The following is a 17633-nucleotide window of genomic DNA, read 5'->3' on the forward strand; positions in this document are numbered from 1 at the left end:
GCACTCCCTTTTACACTGTTTGACTTTTTCTTGTCTGAAGGTACCAAAAGACCAGAAACTGGAACCAGCTGAGGAGAGGCATGGGTGGCGGGTTCTTTCCCAGCTGCTTTTAAAGAATTCCTCAGGTGGAGCCATTTTTCCTTGAGCAACAACCTCTCAAACTTATAGAAAAACCACTTAGAGAAAGAGCGTCCCACCCTCCCAACGCAGCTGAATGAGCCCTTTTGGGAAGTGAGGCTAAAAGAGAATACCTTTTGGCTGCCTCCTGTTATTAATCTGGTCTCAATGCCAATTGACATTATTTATCACTACTTAACAAGCCTAAGGGAGAGCCTGAGAGGGCCCTAAAATCACAACTAAGATGCTCAGACTCCCAGGAACCCCACATGCAGATCCTGGTGGCATTGGGTCTCTCCCTTCCAAGGCAGATGAAGTCCACAATTCAGGATGCATGCTCACAGGCTTTGCAAGCAGGTCATACTTCCATTAAGGAGGAAAAAACCAACCAAACAACAACAACAAAAAGCCTCTTGCACCATTTATTTCAAGTACAACCACACTGCAAGGCTGCAAGATGATGTATCTTGCACAAGGGTCCTGTAGATAGAGGGGAAGCCTTTGTAAATATTTATATATTTCCCCATTGAGGGTTTTTCTTTTTTTAACTTTAGACAAGAGTTAGCAAAGGAAACAGAGCTGGTTCACAAGACCTCAAATGGAAGATGATTTCTCTTATTCTCCTACTATTTCTCCATTCCTCACTCTCAAAGTCACACACCTTGATAAACAACCCAAGAGATAGATCTAAATGGACAATACTCATTTAAAAAAAAATTTCCCTGTGCAGCCATGGTCCTGCTCCAGCCGCCATGGTAGCTTGCCTTCTTAAAGTTCACTAGTGGTTTCCTTATTGTCATCCTGTTAACCTTCGTTCTTGCTAAAGTGTTGCTGAGATGAAAATGAATAAGTGAATGAATAAATCACATGGGTTTGGGATTCAGTGCCCTTTGCTCTTACGTCTCATCTAAATCCAAGCCCCAGAAGAGAGGAAAAGGCAAGACAAAGACTATAAAATTGTTCCCAAAATAACAGAAAGCCACTGTAGAAGGAATAACTTAGATAGCCCAGTACTCTGGGTGGCAGGGTGTGGGAAGGAGAATAAAACTAGCTGAGAAACAAGCAAGCCCTGCCTTCCCTAGGGTCCTCTGGGGCCAGCGTGGGTTGCATCCTTCTCTGCAAGCTGCCCGAGCGCTCTGTGGCATGGCTTCCGGCGAGAGATTTCCTGTGGAGGAAAAAACATGTAGTGATTTCTGCACTCTTGCCCTGCGTTTTGTCCTGTTTTTGGCTTTCAAGAGCCTGTCACAGAGAAGACACTAGATGCTGAAACATCATGCTATCCGCCAATCTATTCTGCATGCAGATTTGCTTGGAAAATTCTAAATTAATTAACATTAATATTTAGGCAGATATTAAGATAGAGGTGCTATTGTCTGAGGGGGTCTGCCAGGGCAAATTCAACACAGAAATAGCCTACAATTATGTAAATGCCCAAACCCAACAGAGGAACACATAGATTTGGATGCTGGAGAAACAATCAGTTCTCTATCATGGATTTCCTGGTTTCATTTCTCTGATGAAGGAAAGAGGGTCTTAATTACTTACAATCCTTCCACAGCAGATATTTATTTTTTTCTCTATTGGATGAAAGAGCAAACCCACCACTTTATGAGCTATCACTCTACCTCTAAATTGGCAAAAATGACTAACGAGAGACTTTTGGTGGTATGGAGGAAATCTCAAGGTTGGCTTGTACTACTGTTGTGCTATTGTTTCTTTAGTTTAAAAAGACCTTGGAGGTCATAGCCCAGAGCCTCTGTTTTACAGATGAGAAAATGGAAGACCAAGGTCACACTGGTAAGTGGTGGCACCAATTGTCTCAAAAGCCCAAATCTCCCAACTACCCCGTTAATGCTCTTTGCACAAAACTCCAAGCCAGGGGCAGGACTTTCTGTATTAACATTCTCACAGGATCTTGGGCTTCATATTTCAATAACAATCATCAAGTTTCCTAACTAGGAAGCACAAGCCACAAGCGAAGGTGAGTTTCCTCTTCTGGTTAACATATTAAAGAACAACAAGCTCAGGCCAACTGAACCAGGCATGACTGTATTGCACTTGAATTTTTATATATGCCACTGAATTGCCCTGCATCTAAAGACAGCTTTAGCATAAATTCTAGTCTTTCTCCATAAACTGTGGAGCAACAATCAAACAAGCTAGATTTTTTAAACAGGTCTTTTTATGTTTCCCCCTCACCTGTCATTTCAACAAGTTTAGCCAAGAGATGCTAAATGCAGATATAAATTTTTATTATTACGGTGGTTTTAATAATTTGATTGGGAATGTAATAGCCTCTAGAGCAGTGGTTCTCAACCTTTCACAGGGGTCTCCTAAGACCATTGGAAAACACATATTTTCGATGGTTTTAGGAACCGAGACACCGCTCCTCTATCTGTCTCCAGGCCCACATGCAGATACGCCCACATACGAGTACCCGGCGACCCCTGTGAAAGGGTCGTTCGATCCCCAAAGGGGTCGCGACCCACAGGTTGAGAACCGCTGCTCTAGAGAATGGCAGAAATTGCAGTGAAACATACTTGAGGAGACTGCTTACAAAGTTGTTTTAAAAAGGTCATGCTAACATTCAATCATTTTCTGTGGGGTGGGAAAGAGAAAGGAGGAAATGTTACTAATGAGGTTTTTGTTTGTCAGACTGTTGTTCTGGTTAATTCCACCAATTGGGAAATGTTTCAGATGGGTTTATTTTTAGGACATGTATTAGGATGAGGGTTTCTCAATCTTGGCACTAGTGACATTTTGGGTTGAATCACTTTTTGTTGTGGGTCTGTCCTGTGCATGGTAGGTTGTTTAGCAGCATCCCTGGCCTCTATTAATTCGATGACAGTAGCAATGCCTACTCCCCTGAATTACGGCAACCAAAAATGTTTTCAGAAATTGCCAAATATGCCCGTGCCAGTTTGCCCCTGGTTGAGAACCACTGGGTTGGGCAATCTTTGGAGTCTCCTAGGCAGGTCTCACTGTACATTGCAAGAGCTCTAAGAGAAATTGACTTCTTTGGATATTTTTTGCTTGATGTATGGTCCAAGGACATATGAAAAATCTTAAACGATGACTCCTGCCTTGTGTCATCACTAATCCTCCATCTAACCCTCCCTGTGAAAACACAAATGCATGCTATTATTTGAGAAGGCTTAAGTTAGTCAAGAAAAGCATTCATATCACCTTGCCTTACATCAAATGAAGAAAAGTAATTTTTCTTTCACCATCAAGCAAAATTCTGCTCTTTATTACAAGATATGGTTTTTTATCTCCCGACTCTTTGCTGGTCCCTGAACTGGCCAGTTCTGCCTCAGAAATGCAACGTTTCCTCTGTGGCTCCATGAACAGAGCACTCTGTAGCACGAGAGCTGCCAATATTGGGTCACGCTATTTTTGCATTCTCTGCAATTATAACATTCACACACACAAAAAAAAATCCCACCTTCCCTCTGTTTCTTGAGCTTTTCTTTCCTCAAATGGAATTCATATGAGTGGTGTGTCCAAGTGGATGCCGGGAAAATGGAATATGGATTTATAAAGCATTCTCTCAAGTCGATGAGAGAACAGTAACTGATGCAGAGAAATCCCATCCGTGTCCAAAACTTTGTGCTCAAGAGCTCTCCTATTAGAATTCCGCACTCAATCTTAGATACCTGATAACTTCTGGTACCAGGATAATTAATGTCCTTCTGCTGAGATAAACAGATGGACCCAAAAACATGTTTCAGCGTTAACTCCAACGCTGAGAGAAGGGGAGTAGCATTTCTTGTTTGCTTTTGCATCAGAGAGCAGGATCTCCAGCCACAATTAGATCCAAATTAATAGAGATGGCCCATCTGCAAAATGTAATAGCTTTGCGCTCACAATGCTATTTTCTCATCACAGATCTCCTTGTGCAAAGTCTGTGTGCAAGAGTCTGCGGCCGGGCTTTCTGAAAGCAACTTCCTGCCCATGTACAAAAATATTTCAACCGGAGCTCTATTTCTAAATGCCTGTCCTTTCTTTTTTCTCTGTTCCTTTTTTCCCTTCTTTGTCAGACTTTCACTCCCCTTGTGATTAAATCCAGTTGTCTTACTTTAAATACTAATATGTGTGTTCCTTCCACATCCCACAGTCACCGTCAAGGCCTCGCACAAATTTGATAAATAAAAGCAATTGCAGAAAGAGGTTCTCCTCATCTCTCTCCCAGTAAAAGCTGTAACAACCCAAATCGGCCTTGATGAAGAAAACACAAAAAACAGAATTTGTTACAAAATAAGTCCCCTTCACCCAGTAGAAAATGTTTTATATCATTAAATAACCTTCTATAATTAATAACTTTCAACCCAAAACACCTCCTTCAGGTTCAAAACTCAAGTGACTTGTGATAAAGAAGAGAATAGAGAGAGAGAGGAGTTTCTGAATTGAAAGTTTTAACTTCCACCTAAATGCTTTTATGCCTCCATGAAGTATAAATATTGGCAGAGAATAAAAAGCCATAATGCACTTTACTATTAGATTTGATACTTCATTTTCTATGGACATTTCCTTTAGAATCCACTTAACTGAATCTGTTTAAATGTATAATTCCTAGTTATTTGATCTGTGGCTGCCTTTAAAAAAAATCAACGCAAATTGAGCGCAGCATGCAAAAACATACTGATATCCTTTTCTTAGTGAAGCTACTGTCTGATGGTGGTGTTGTGGGGAGGGGGAGGAGAGATAAAGCAATAAACAGAATAAATCAGTAAGAGTACATAGTGTGTTAGAAGGCAGTAAGTGAAGTAGAGCAGAATAAAGGGATTGATGCTTGGGGCTGGTGTAACGGGCGATAAGCTGGTCAGAATAGGCCTCCTTATGAGGTGACATCAGAGCAAAGCCATAAGGGAGGTGAGGGAGGGAGCCACACGGGTGTTGAGGAGAAGTATCTTCCAAGCAGAGCAAACACCCAGTGCAAAGGGGAGTGGAGTTTCACCTCAAAGGTAAAATGCCCAGACACATTATCAGTCACTCCCTATTTCATCTTCCCCTCCAGCCCCTGGAAACCACCAGTCTGCATTATGTCCCTATGGATTTGCCTATTCTGAAGGTTTCACATAAATGGAATCATACAATATGTGGCCTTTCGCGACTGGCTTCTTTCACTTGGCATCATGTTTCGGAGGTTCATCCATATTGTAGTATGTGTCAGTACTTCACTCCTTTTTGTGACAAGTTTATCCACTCATCAGCGGGTAGACATTGGGGCTATTTCCACCTTTCTGCTGTTTTGAGTAGCACAGCTATAAACACGACAGGTTTTTAAGTAACGAAAGGACATGATCTCACTTCCATTTTATACAATACATGCAAGGCTATTTTATGAGTCATCTACTAGCCCAAATAGTAAATCCATTTTTAAATAGCAAAAGTAAATAAGTGAATAAGTGTTTCTCCCTCTGGATTCATGCCCCTACCCCCACCCCCCCCCATCTCCACCATCCAACCCCCCACCATGTGCTACTTACTACCTGCTTGGCTACTTAAAATATCATCATCTCCCATCAGAACCATTTTTAAAAATTTTATAATTTCCCCCTACTATTGGCAATTAAAGGCCAATCAACTATGAAACATAAGAGTGCCCTCATTGTCTAAAGAATTAATGTTTTCCAAAATTGACATAGGGATTTTAAGAAAGATGGGCAGGGGTGGCCGGTTAGCTCAGGTGGTCAGAACACAGGCTCATAACACTAAGGTTGCAGGTTCGATCCCCACATGGGCCACTGAGCTGCCACATGGGCCACTGAGCTGCGCCCTCCACAACTAGATTGAAACAACCGCTTGACTTGGAGCTGGTGGGTCCTGGAAAAACACACTGTTCCCCAATAAAATTTCTTTTAAAAAAAAAGGAAAGAAAGATGGGCAATAATGATTAAGAATAAAAATTCTCTAATCGAAAGGGGAAATCATTTTTTGCTTAAAAATAAAGATGAATTAATGCAGCATAGTGCCAGGACAGGATCCTAAAACAGGAAAAGGACAGCGTATCTGTCCCTGAGTTCCTGAGGGCAGGGCAGCGCCTGACACAGAGAAAGTTTTCATCACTCAGGCTCATTTTCTCTCCTCCACCAAATCATTCAAGTGCCTATGACCTGCCAGACATTGCTAGGTGGCAGAGAGCAAATAATAATGACACATTTCCCCCTCTGTCACAAAGCAGCTATGAAAAAATGGGGCCCGAGAGGCAAACACTTAGTGCTCAGGGAAGTCAATCCCAATGCATCAAAAGTCTCTTCCCGGGTTTGAAAGGAGCTTCCGGCGCCCTGGCTCTCCATTCGTCAACCTGTCCCAAGTCACAGAAATCATTCTGATAAGGAAAATTGGAGGTGTTCCGGTGACACCATCTCCCCACTGTGTTTGTGCCTGGTGGAGGAAAGGCAGCGGGAGGCCCCGCTGATCTCGGGAGTAAGCACCCAAACTGGAAGCACTTCCCTTTTTGAGCCTCCCTCAGATTTCCTCCCCAGGGAGTGCCTTTAAGAAGCAAAGAATCTGTGACACCAGCAGCGCCTCTCCATTAGCTCTGGGAAAGCAGGGTCTTTGGGATTCCTGGAAGAAGTTGGGCCAGGAGCGGGAGGGATAGTGGGAGGCAGAGAGAGACCCCCACCCCCTACACTTCCCCCTCCAACATCTTTACCCAGGGCCCAGTTGGCTTAAAATGCAGAAGGTTGAGAGGCTCATGGAAAATGGTCAACCAACAATAATATGTACCCTATTCTGATGTATGTCCTATTTCAATACAAAGCTTTTTGAAGTGCTACTGGAAAAAAAAATGTTCCATGGTCAAATGCATTTGGGAAAATCTGGAGTAAAGGGTTTTGTTTACCACTGGACATAACAGAATCCTTCATATGCTAATGTGTATTATTCGTCTTCACAAAGAGGACGCAATTTGCAGTTGTTTCTCAATATTCAAGGCTTCTCAAACTCTTCCTTCACACCCCTACAAATCACCTGGGGGTCTAGTTAAATGCGTTCTGATGCTGCATTTAGATCTGGGCTGGAGCCCCAGCCTCTGTGTTCCTAACAGGCCCCCAGGAGCACCACACTTTGAGTAGTAAGGGGCTGGGAAACTCTTTCCAAGATTCCACCAAATACGCTGTGAGATTACAGTCTCAACCCTGGCTCTGCTGTTGTGTCCAATCTAATGTGTGGAGAAACAACATAAAATTCTTAAAAGCTAAATTCCAATGATTTGTAATTCTAGTTATTCAAAAATGGATAAAAGTAAAATGCGCAAATACTAAGATACTTAGGAAAGTTCTAAAATGACAGAAGTATTTCCTACAGTGTAGGTAAAAACCACGAATGAGTGATGAATACAACTGAAATTCGAAGTTTGCCATACATGATAACTTCAATTGAATGATCTATGATAAATTCAACTGAATGTGATTTTGCAAAACACACGAGACCTAAGCTAATGAAGGCCTGAAGTGACGGAGGTTGGAGACTGTTGAAGTTGCTGGTGGAAGTTTTCCTGAGGTTTACATAAAATGGGTCCATGAGCCACCCTAATCCTAACTGGGTATTCCCCATAGATGACTACCGTGGACAGAAAGATGTTCTGTCTTTCTGTCTGGTTCCTGTGTGGCTCCCACATGGCTCTGAGCAACAGACCATCAAGAGTGGAGCAGAAATGACTCAGCAGCACCTAGTCTCATGCTTATACTCCTTAGACTTCAGGTGTTTTTTTTTTAGCTGAGCCATCCTGCTACCTGTTGGCAGCTCAGCGGCTGCTCAGCTCGGGCTGGACTCGAACCACTGTTGCTCAGAGCTCAAACTCTTGAGCGAGCTCTTAACCAACTGAGCCACTCGGCCGGCCCCTCATGCTTATCCTCCTTAAAAATCCACTTCTCAAGCTTGGCTGCACGTCAGAATCATTGAGAAGCTTTGGAAACACTCCTGATTCCGGGCTCTTCCAGACCAGTAGGCTAAGAATCTCCCAGGATACGGCCATGCGCAGGGAGCTGTAAAAAAACCCCAGTGATTCTGATGGGAACTGGGACCCTGAATGCTTCTGACAGACGTCAGTGAAGGAAGTGAAAGCCATAACGGAGTGTAAACAGAGCATAAATCACCCATGTACACCTGCTTTCCTCTCTTCCGCATCTCTGATTCTGCTACTAAGAACCACCACGTTTTGAGAAGAGAGATCAACAAGAGCATGGTTCATTTCCTTCTAGAAATCACCACATGTCTCATCTCTCTATAGCTCAAGTTTGGCACAAATGATTGGTCTCAATTTTAGGGAATATGAGCACAGAAAATTCCCTGTGTAGGGCTTTGTAGGATAGTTGATCAGGGTGAAATTAATTACAGGTCATATTTATGATACCTTGAGTATTATATTTTTCTCAGTTATTATGAATAATACAGGAACTCTGCAGTATCAAACTGTTCAGTTAAGGTTGCTGAGTTTAGGCCACAGCTTTCTGAACTTACTACCTATGTGACCAAGTTGGGCAAGTTATGTCACCCCACTAATCCTCGTTTGTTCACACATAAAATGGGAAGATTCATCAAGTTCATAGAATTGTCAGGAACATGAATACAAGGTAATTCATGAAAAAGACTTTACACAGTGTCCGGGGCATAGTAAGCCCTCCATAAGTACCAGCTATTTTTATAAGTATTACCCATCCTCAATGAGATATAAAAATTGAGAGCAAATGTTTAGAAACTTTTGTACTAACTTGACAGTGAAATTATATGTCTATCAAATCTAATAATAAACCTCTTGGGCTTGCATTTTGTATGTCTTTTTATTTCATTTTTCTGACTCATTTTTTATCTCACTTTATGAAAGCATTGCACTCTGGGCCTGTGTTTTGTGTCTTTTAATTTAATTTTTCTAATAATTCATTTTTTATGAAAGTATTTTTCCATGATAGATTGGAGATTAAAACACTGGTTCTCCTAAGCGAGTTTGAGAATAACATGCTTAAAGATAAATTCATAAATACTGTGTTATAGGAATTAATGGAAAACCTATTGAATTTGTTTTCTTTTTTTTTAAGATTGTTATTGGTGAATTGGGGGGATGGGAACAGCGCTGGGAATTGGGGGCAGGGGAACAGACAAGTTGCTGTCCTTTTGTTCTTCAGTCTAGTTGTGGAGGACGTTGTTTCACTGGCCCAACTTGGCACCATCATTGCGCTCTTCCTGGGCGAGGCAGATCAGTCCCCGGCTTCTGGACGGACGCTCACTGCGGCTGCTGGCCGCTCATGCTGGCTGCTGGCTACACACGGTAGCCCATGGCAACCCACTGCCACAGGGGCTGCAGCCTCCGCCGTCGCCGGCGAATCACGGCAGCCCAGCTCCAGGTTGAGCTGTTGTTCAGCATCTTAGCTGTAGAGGGCAGTGTCACTGGCCCTCATATGTGGGATCTGAACCGGGGCCCTCTAGCATCCCAAGCCAGCTCTTAACCATCGTGCCACTCGACCGGCCCTGAATTTGTTTTCTATGTAGTATAATAAACTATCATAAATTAAGGGGCTCAAAATAATATGTATTTATTATTTCACAGTTTCCATGGGTCAGGAGTCTGGGCACGGCATGGCTGGGTTCTCTGCCCAGGTTTCACAAGGCTGCAATCCAAGTGGCAGCTGGGCTGCAGTCGGAGCTCAGAGACCCTTTCCTTGAAGAAGTTCCTTGAAGCTATAGGACTGGGGTCCTTGTTTCCATACTAGCTATCAGCCGCTCTGAGCTCCCAGAGGCTGCCCACAGTTTCTTACCACATGGCCCTCCCCTAACAGGGCAGCTCACTGCTTCATGACCAGCAAGGGAGAGTCTCTCACTTGGGTCCACTAAGACAGAGTCTTATGTAATGCAATCAAGGGAGTGGCATCCCATCACCTTTGTCATATTTTATCTAGTGGAAGCAGGTCATAGTTCTCCTTTCACTCAAGGGGAGGGGATTATATAAGGATGTAACTCATTGGGGGTCACCTTAGAGTGTGTCCACCACATCCATCTACAGATAACCTATTTTAATGAGTTGAGTCTTGCAATACATAGTAAGCTACTGATCACCATATACAACTACACCAAACTTGGCAGGAAGAAGCATGCATCCATTTATGAGGAAAAAATTAAAAGAATCATAGAGAAATTGGATAATTTGAAGCTCATATAACATCAGACATAAATAAGCCAATCTAAGAATTAGTCCTGCAAAACTGCCATGTACAATTTTCAAATACTATACAAAAAGGAAATGTTACTTTTGATTTCCACCTTTTGTATTGCTGATGCCTCTGAAAAATGGGTGTGTATGGCACATATTTCTGCAATTAGTTTCTGATGAATATAGGGTCCAACATAATTGCCCTTGAAATGAGATATTTAATGATGTGAAAGCTAATGACCACGTTAATGGTGATTCCCAATAAAGATCTACTTATCCCCATAAACTCCCTGAAATATAATACCATAGCTGTGGAAATTGCTTAGTAAACCTCTTTTAGTCTCAGCTAATTTTTATAGACTAGGGGTTAATTTATGGAGATTTTTTAAAAGATTTTTATTGGGGAATTGGGGGAAGGGGAAAGAACAGACAAGTTGCTATCGTTTTGTTCTTCAGTCTAGTTGTGGAGGACGTTGCTTCACTGGCCTAAGTTGGCATCATCATTGCGCTCTTCCCGGGCAAGGCAGATCAGTCGCGGGCTTCTGGACGGCCGCTCACAGTGGCTGCTGGCCGCTCACGCTGGCTGCTGGCTACACACGGTAGCCCATGGCAACCCACTGCCACAGGGGCTGCAGCCTACGCTGTCACCTGCGACTCACGGCAGCCCAGCTCCAGGTTGAGCTGTTGTTCAGCATCTTAGCTGTGGAGGGCAGTGTCACTGGCCCTCATTTGTGGGATCCGAACCGGGGCCCTCTGGCGTCCCAAGCCAGTTCTTAACCATCGCGCCACTCGGCCGGCCTGAGATTTTTTTTTTAAGCCCAGCTCTCTACCTGAGTCTACTTGAAAAATTCCCTAAGAACCTGGCCTGATGTCTGTTTTTGCAGGACTGGTGTTTTCCTTCCATAGAAGCCCCAGTTTGACAGAACAACAGGGGGAGAACATGTTTGTATGCATTTGAAAGGCACCTAACAGCCTCGAGAACTTTAGGTGTGTGCATGGTATATAAATATCAAATGGATGAATCAATGAATGAGAACCTTGTCACTCCAAAGAAGAGACAATCATAAATAATGGAGCTAAACACACGTGATATAGAAGTGATTCAGTCAATAATAACACCTTCAGATTTTTAAAGGAGCAAGAGAGTATGGGGACTGGGCAGAGGGATTTATATAGAAACAGGTAGAGACTATTTTAGGGGAAGTCACTTTGAGACATCATTTTGATTCTAAGATTGTTAACCATGCCTTCAGCAGAAAGTTAATATGTTTACAGACTAGCTATGCACCAACAATGCTTGGTTAAACTACATTACCCCCAAATACCTGCCTCCCAAGTGCAGAATCCCAAATGCATTCTTTTCCGGGAAACACTTGGCCAGATATTATCCCATTGGAGAGCCTTACCACCTCACCTCTAATGGGCTATTAGAAGCAATTAAGATTGAACACGGGACCTTGAGCTGAGCTACCTGAGCTGCCGACGGGCTGCCGGATGCTCAGTGGTTAGAGCATGTGTTCTTAGCAACAAGGTTTCCGGTTCGACTCCCACATGGGATGGTGGGCTACGCCCACCCACAACTAAGATTGAACATGGCACCTTGATCTGAGTGGCCGCGAGCTGCCCACGGATGGCTGGATGGTGACTGGACTTGGAGCTGAGCTAGCTGCGCCCTCCACAACTAACAATGAAGGACAACAACTTGGCTGTTCCCCTTCCCCAATTCCCCAATCAAATCTTTAAAAAAGAAAGAAGGAAAGAAAGAAAGCCTGCCTTTTACACTCCTGTGAGAAAGTTCTTACAACCCACATTCCATATAACAACTATGTGAGATCCCTAGGCTGAGGGGTTATTCGTTCTGGGGAGATGAAAAAGAAAAAGAACAGTGAGCCACTGTGAAGCTAAGGAGATGTGTTGGGAAGGCATGTTGGGTAGGTTCTCTTGCTGGGACACCTAGGTAGCAGCGAGTAGCATTCAGGAATTGAGAAGGGCATGAAGAAAGGAGGCATCAAAGGCAAATGAACCCTGATTTTTTCAATGATTGATTCAGTGATTAGGCCCTCTGAGAAGAAATACTGTAGGGCTTCGAGGTCACCAGTCTTTATGGGTTGGGAGCCCAGACAAACTCACAAAGGAGTGACGTCAACTCTATAGAATAGTGCTACCCGCTGGAAATACAACACGAGCCACAAGAGTAAACCACATATGTAATTTAAAATTTTCCAGTAACCACATTTTAAAAAGTATAAAGAAATAGGTGAAATTAATATATTCTGTTTAACTCAATACAGAGGGTGTAAAAAATATATATATACACATTTTAAGAAAGGAAAAAACTGTATTAAAATTACACTGATAGTAACCACTTTGAGCACCTCTTGTAATTGCTAAAGTCAAATATGAGTTGTATTCATCTTTTTTTATTGGTATACATTGAGTATTAAAATTTTAATACAGTTTTTTTTTCCTTTCTTAAAATGTGCGTACATTTTTTTGGCAACCTCTGTATATCTCAAATATCATTTCAACATGTAATCAACATAGAAATGACCAGATATTTTATATTCTTCTTTTGCACCAAGTCTTCCAAGTTGGGTATGTATACTACACTTACACAAGATCTGAACTTGGATTTAACATATTTCAGTTGCTCAGTAGTCACATGTGTACACTGTACAGAAAAGAACACCTCTAGAGAATGGTGCTCTAACAGACCCCCAGCTAGACAGAGAACACTGTAAGACCACATTTTGGCAAAACAGCTGTCCGTCTAAAATACTGGAGACTAAATATAACACATTCTTCATAATCTTTCATGGGAAAATACAGTCATTAAGCCATTTATTCAAGAAGAAAATTGCCTACAAGGAAATTAAATATCATCAAAATATAAAGGTACATTTGTGCATGCCTACATAAAATCATTTCTGGTCTCTTAGCCTAGAAATACTGTATGATTATAAATATATATGTACACACACAATATTCAGATGTCCTTAATTTCACAAGCTATAATTGATTTTGAAAACTGAAGCAATATTCCTCATCATAGCCTCTGTGTAGTAAAGTGACAATCATCAGTGTCCTCATTCTACAAGTAGTAGCTTTGGTATTGCTCTCTCAGGGACACGTGTGGTGTTTGGCCTTTGCTAAGGGGTTGTTTCCCTCTAAAATTCATATGTTGAAGCCTTAAGCCCCAATACCCCCAATGTGACTGTATTTAGATCTCTCTCTTTCTCTCTCTTTCTCTCTCTCTCTCTCTCTCTCTCTCTCTCTCTCTCTCTCTCTCTCTCTCTCTCTCTCTGCCATGTGATGACACAGCAAGAAGGTGGTCTTCTGCAAGCCAGAAACATCACTCTCATCAGGAACCAAATCAACTGGAATGTTGGTCTTAGACTTCTCAGCCTCCAGAACTGTGAGAAAATAAATTTCTGTTGTTTAAGCCATGAAGGCTATGGTATTTATTATGGCGGCCCCCACAAACTAATACAACCTCTATTCCTGTTTGAATCAGAATTCAGTAGCAGAAGTCAATCTTAATGGTGGATATTTTAGATAAACTGAACATCCATCACTAGAATTGCTCTGTACAAACTGTCTTTGAATTACTCACTTCCAAGTTGTAGAGCTGATCCATCATCAGGAAACTGAAGTCTGCAAAGACAATTTCATTCTCCAGAAAATGTCTCCCTGCCTCTCCCAGGTGATACTCCTTCTTGCTCTTCTTTTGAAACCATTGGCCTTATGCAACAGTCATTTGGTTGCAGGGAAACATGTCTCTCAAAGTGGTTTAAGAGTAATTGAGGAATTAATTGGAAACAAATGTTCAAGTATATAATGGGATGCAGGGGATTGCACACAAGGACCAAGACAAAAACGAGAATACCAGCAGTCTCCACGGAGACTCACTGTGGGTCGCAATGTCTCCATTTTCTCTCCTCTCTGTGCTTGCTTCTTTCTTCTTCCGCTCCATAACTGATTTTTTCTTTCTGTTTGCACAGTGCTCAGATATGGCCACCAACATCACAAAGATTGACCAGAATCACTGCTGCCATTTCTACCTTCCTGCGAGGGGGGGATCTGAATGGCCCAGATGATAATGACCACCTACAGTTCAACAGTGTACTGTCATTAAACATATTCACAGCCCTTCTGAAACACTGAGAAAATTCATGTCCCAATAATGTGAAGTGAAAAGTGCTAAAAACCAATTGTACTTATTGTATGAGTGGCTCTGCTAAAAATGCTTTGGAAAAAGATACTAAGAAAATACTCTAAAATATAATGGAGTGTTTCAGTTGTTGCTTGCTGCCTAATAATAAACTCAGCAAAATTTAGTGTCATAAAACAATAGTTATTATTTCTTATGATTCTATGGGTAGATGGTCTTAGCTTGATTGTTTTTCGTTTCATGTACATTGGTTTAGGTCACTAATTCAACCGCACTGAGCTGGTGGTTAGGCTAGGCTGGAAGTTCCAAGGTTTTCCTCACATGTCAGACATCTTGGTTCTCCTCTATGTGGTTTCTCCACATCATTCGCTTGGGCTTCCTCACACCGTGGAATCTCTACATAGTCAGACATTTTACATGGCAGCTGGTTTCCTGAGCTTCAGAGAGGAAAAGTTGCCAGGCTTCTTAAAGTCTAGGCCTAGAATTGGCACAGTATCATTTCTGCAGGCTTCTAGTGGTCAAAGCAATTCGGGACATCAGCCCAGATTCAAGGGGAGATAGACTCCATGTCTTGATAGGTGGAAGAGCGTGTGCATACGGGGAGAGAAGGAACTGATGGCAGACATCTTGGGAGACTATCCCATAAGGATAAGCATCTTGGTGTTTGGAAATATAAGAGGGGATAATTTTCCTGCTTCTTTCTGTTTTTCGATACTTTCAAATTCTTCAGTGAGCACCACTTAAACAAAAACAATAATAATTAAATGGTGCTAAGTGTATAATAATAATTTATTAGGCGGTGCCAAGTTGAATGTCTGGAATAAATAGATCAAGGGCAAGATGTCTGCATGCATTTTAAAATATGACACATGCTGGGAAATAATGTCAACAAGAAATTCTTGGCTTTGCCTCTCTCCAGAGTAATAAAAACTTGCCACAATGGCAGCTGAAGCACAAGGGGAAAATAGATTTTTTGCTGTTGACTAAAAATAAACGTCTGCCTCCTTAAGTACTCTGCTGCTTAGCCATGTAGCTTCTCTTGCATTTGTATGAGGGCTATAGCCTACGTCCTTGAGAATAAATAGACTTCCCAGCCCAGTGGCTGCGAGCTTTCTTCTACATAAGACCTTGCGCCTACACAGTCAGTCTAGCAGCCAGCCGGGGACCAGGAGGCTCCTGAGCGTGAGGTCTGTTGGCTGCTGCTCAGAAGAAACACTGCCGTCTCACCTAAGAGGCCTGAGCGTTCGTTCCCTGCACTGAGCCAGGCTTCAGTGTTAACGACCCTCCAACTGTCCTAAAACTCACACGGGCAAGATCAGATGAGCCCCTTTCATCCAAGTGACTTCTGTACGCAGGCGACACTGTGCCCTCTCTCGCCTGCCCAGCCCTGTGTTCCACCAGCCTCTCTGCCATGGACCTTCCGACCACATCAGCCATCTCCCTCTTCCTGCAGGGGATGCCCCTGGCCAAGCTCAAACGGTTCCGAACGACAGGACGGCCTTTCCTTCCCACCTGCCTCCAGACCAGGTCCAATCCCCTTCCTCTAGGAAGCATCCCTTAATCTTCAGGTCACACTTATCTCCCCCACCCCGTTCCCCAGCACTTGGGTCCACAGTTCTGCCCTCAACACTGGAAATGGGAAGAGGACAAAATTCTAAATTTCTGCTCTTGGAGAACGCTCAGCCTGGAGTGCGAGATGTAACGGAATATGGTAAAGGCCTCCATGGAGATATACTGGGGAAAGGATGCGTGCCCAGAGGAGGGGGGCTTAAATCCAGCTGGGGCCTCTGGGAAGCACCGAGAAGAGAACAGCACGCCAGGAAGAGAGCACAGGAAGAGCACTGGCACAGAGGCAGGAAAGCACGTGGAACATGAGGGGCAGCACAGGCACTGGTTTTGGAGGCCACAGTCCCATCACAGGCTATCCCAGGTGAGAGGAGGATGCATGGGTCACCTGCACAGTACTAAGGCCTTCTGGGAGGCAGAGTGTCATTTCTGTGACACCACCCCCCCAACCCACCTCAGGGCTCACGCAGAGAAGGAGTGACGTGTGGTCCAAACTATAGCCAGAACGAGCCCTGGGGGGGTTTCCTGAAATCTAAGGGGGCACGCCTTGTTCTCTGTCATCCTCTTACACATGCACAGCAGTTTCCCTGAGGCTGCAGGACAGATGTCAACAGGTTAGATGCAGACACCACGAATGAAGCCAGCTGTCTTCTAGTAAGTCAGTCATTAAAGGGATTTGTGACACTGTGAAACGTTGCCACTCTCTTCATTACATGTTTTATGTTTAGGAAAAGTTTGTTTTCATAAATAAAAATATATCATGTTAACATTCCATGGACTTGTTACTGTTACATTTAACTAAATTAATAAGTATTTTTAAATGTATCAGGTTTAATTTCTACTATAGTCAATTTCGAGAGATTTGGCCCGCAGAAAGAAAGGCTCTTTGAGGTCCTTGATAAATTCTAAGACTCCAAAGGGGGCCTGAGACCAAAACTTTGAGAATTGCTGGTTTGGTTGGCCCTGGATCCAGATTCCCTTGGTTCCAATCCTGGCTCCTCTAATTACTTGCTGTGTAACCTTGGATTAGGTCCCGAACTTCTCTGTGCCTGTTTGTCCATGTGTGAGACTGGAATAACAGCAATCGTGCCGCTGTGAGGATTAATGGAGCTCAGCAGGGAAGCGCTTCAGAAAGTGCCTGCACATGGTTAGTATCCAACAAGTGTTAGGTACATTAACTTACACTCGCCGAAGCACTAGTGTGCATCAGGCACTGTGCTGGCCTCCAGTGATGTAGACATGACCAATTCACAGCCACAGTCCTCAAGGGACCCACAGCAGGGACAAAGAGCCCCCAAAGAAACAGATGGTGTGTGTGAACTTGGCCCGGCTCTGTGGGACTACGGGGGCCGGAACCTTTGGGAAAGGAATTGAAACATCTCGTTCCAGAGAGATGCCGCTGAGACAAATCCCTCAGAGAGTCCAGAATGTTCTGAACTGATACATTTGTTAGGAACGTTTACAGAGCTGAGACTTAATAAAAGCAAGGCTGGCTGGAAGTCTGGTTACCAGGGTCACTCCTTTTCTGACTTTGCAACTTTGTTTAGCAACTGATCTAACAAACAGCAAACATCTGCTGTGTTCCTGGCACTGTGCCAGGACAGGAGGCCATGAAGATGATGAAGACAG

General features: G+C 43.2%; 1 long non-coding RNA gene across 1 annotated transcript in view; it reads right to left on the minus strand.

Annotated features, from left to right (window-relative positions):
• Window positions 1-1195: 1195 nt before the first annotated feature.
• Window positions 1196-17633, minus strand: part of LOC109387369 (uncharacterized) — a 72687-nt gene continuing 56249 nt past the window's right edge. Inside the window, exon 3 of the long non-coding RNA XR_002124975.1 lies at window positions 1196-1282. This is a non-coding gene — a long non-coding RNA (uncharacterized LOC109387369). The remainder of the gene's footprint in view (window positions 1283-17633) is intronic.

This window comes from Hipposideros armiger, unplaced genomic scaffold, assembly GCF_001890085.2.
Source record: "Hipposideros armiger isolate ML-2016 unplaced genomic scaffold, ASM189008v1 scaffold_155, whole genome shotgun sequence".
Classification (NCBI taxonomy): Eukaryota; Metazoa; Chordata; class Mammalia; order Chiroptera; family Hipposideridae; genus Hipposideros; species Hipposideros armiger.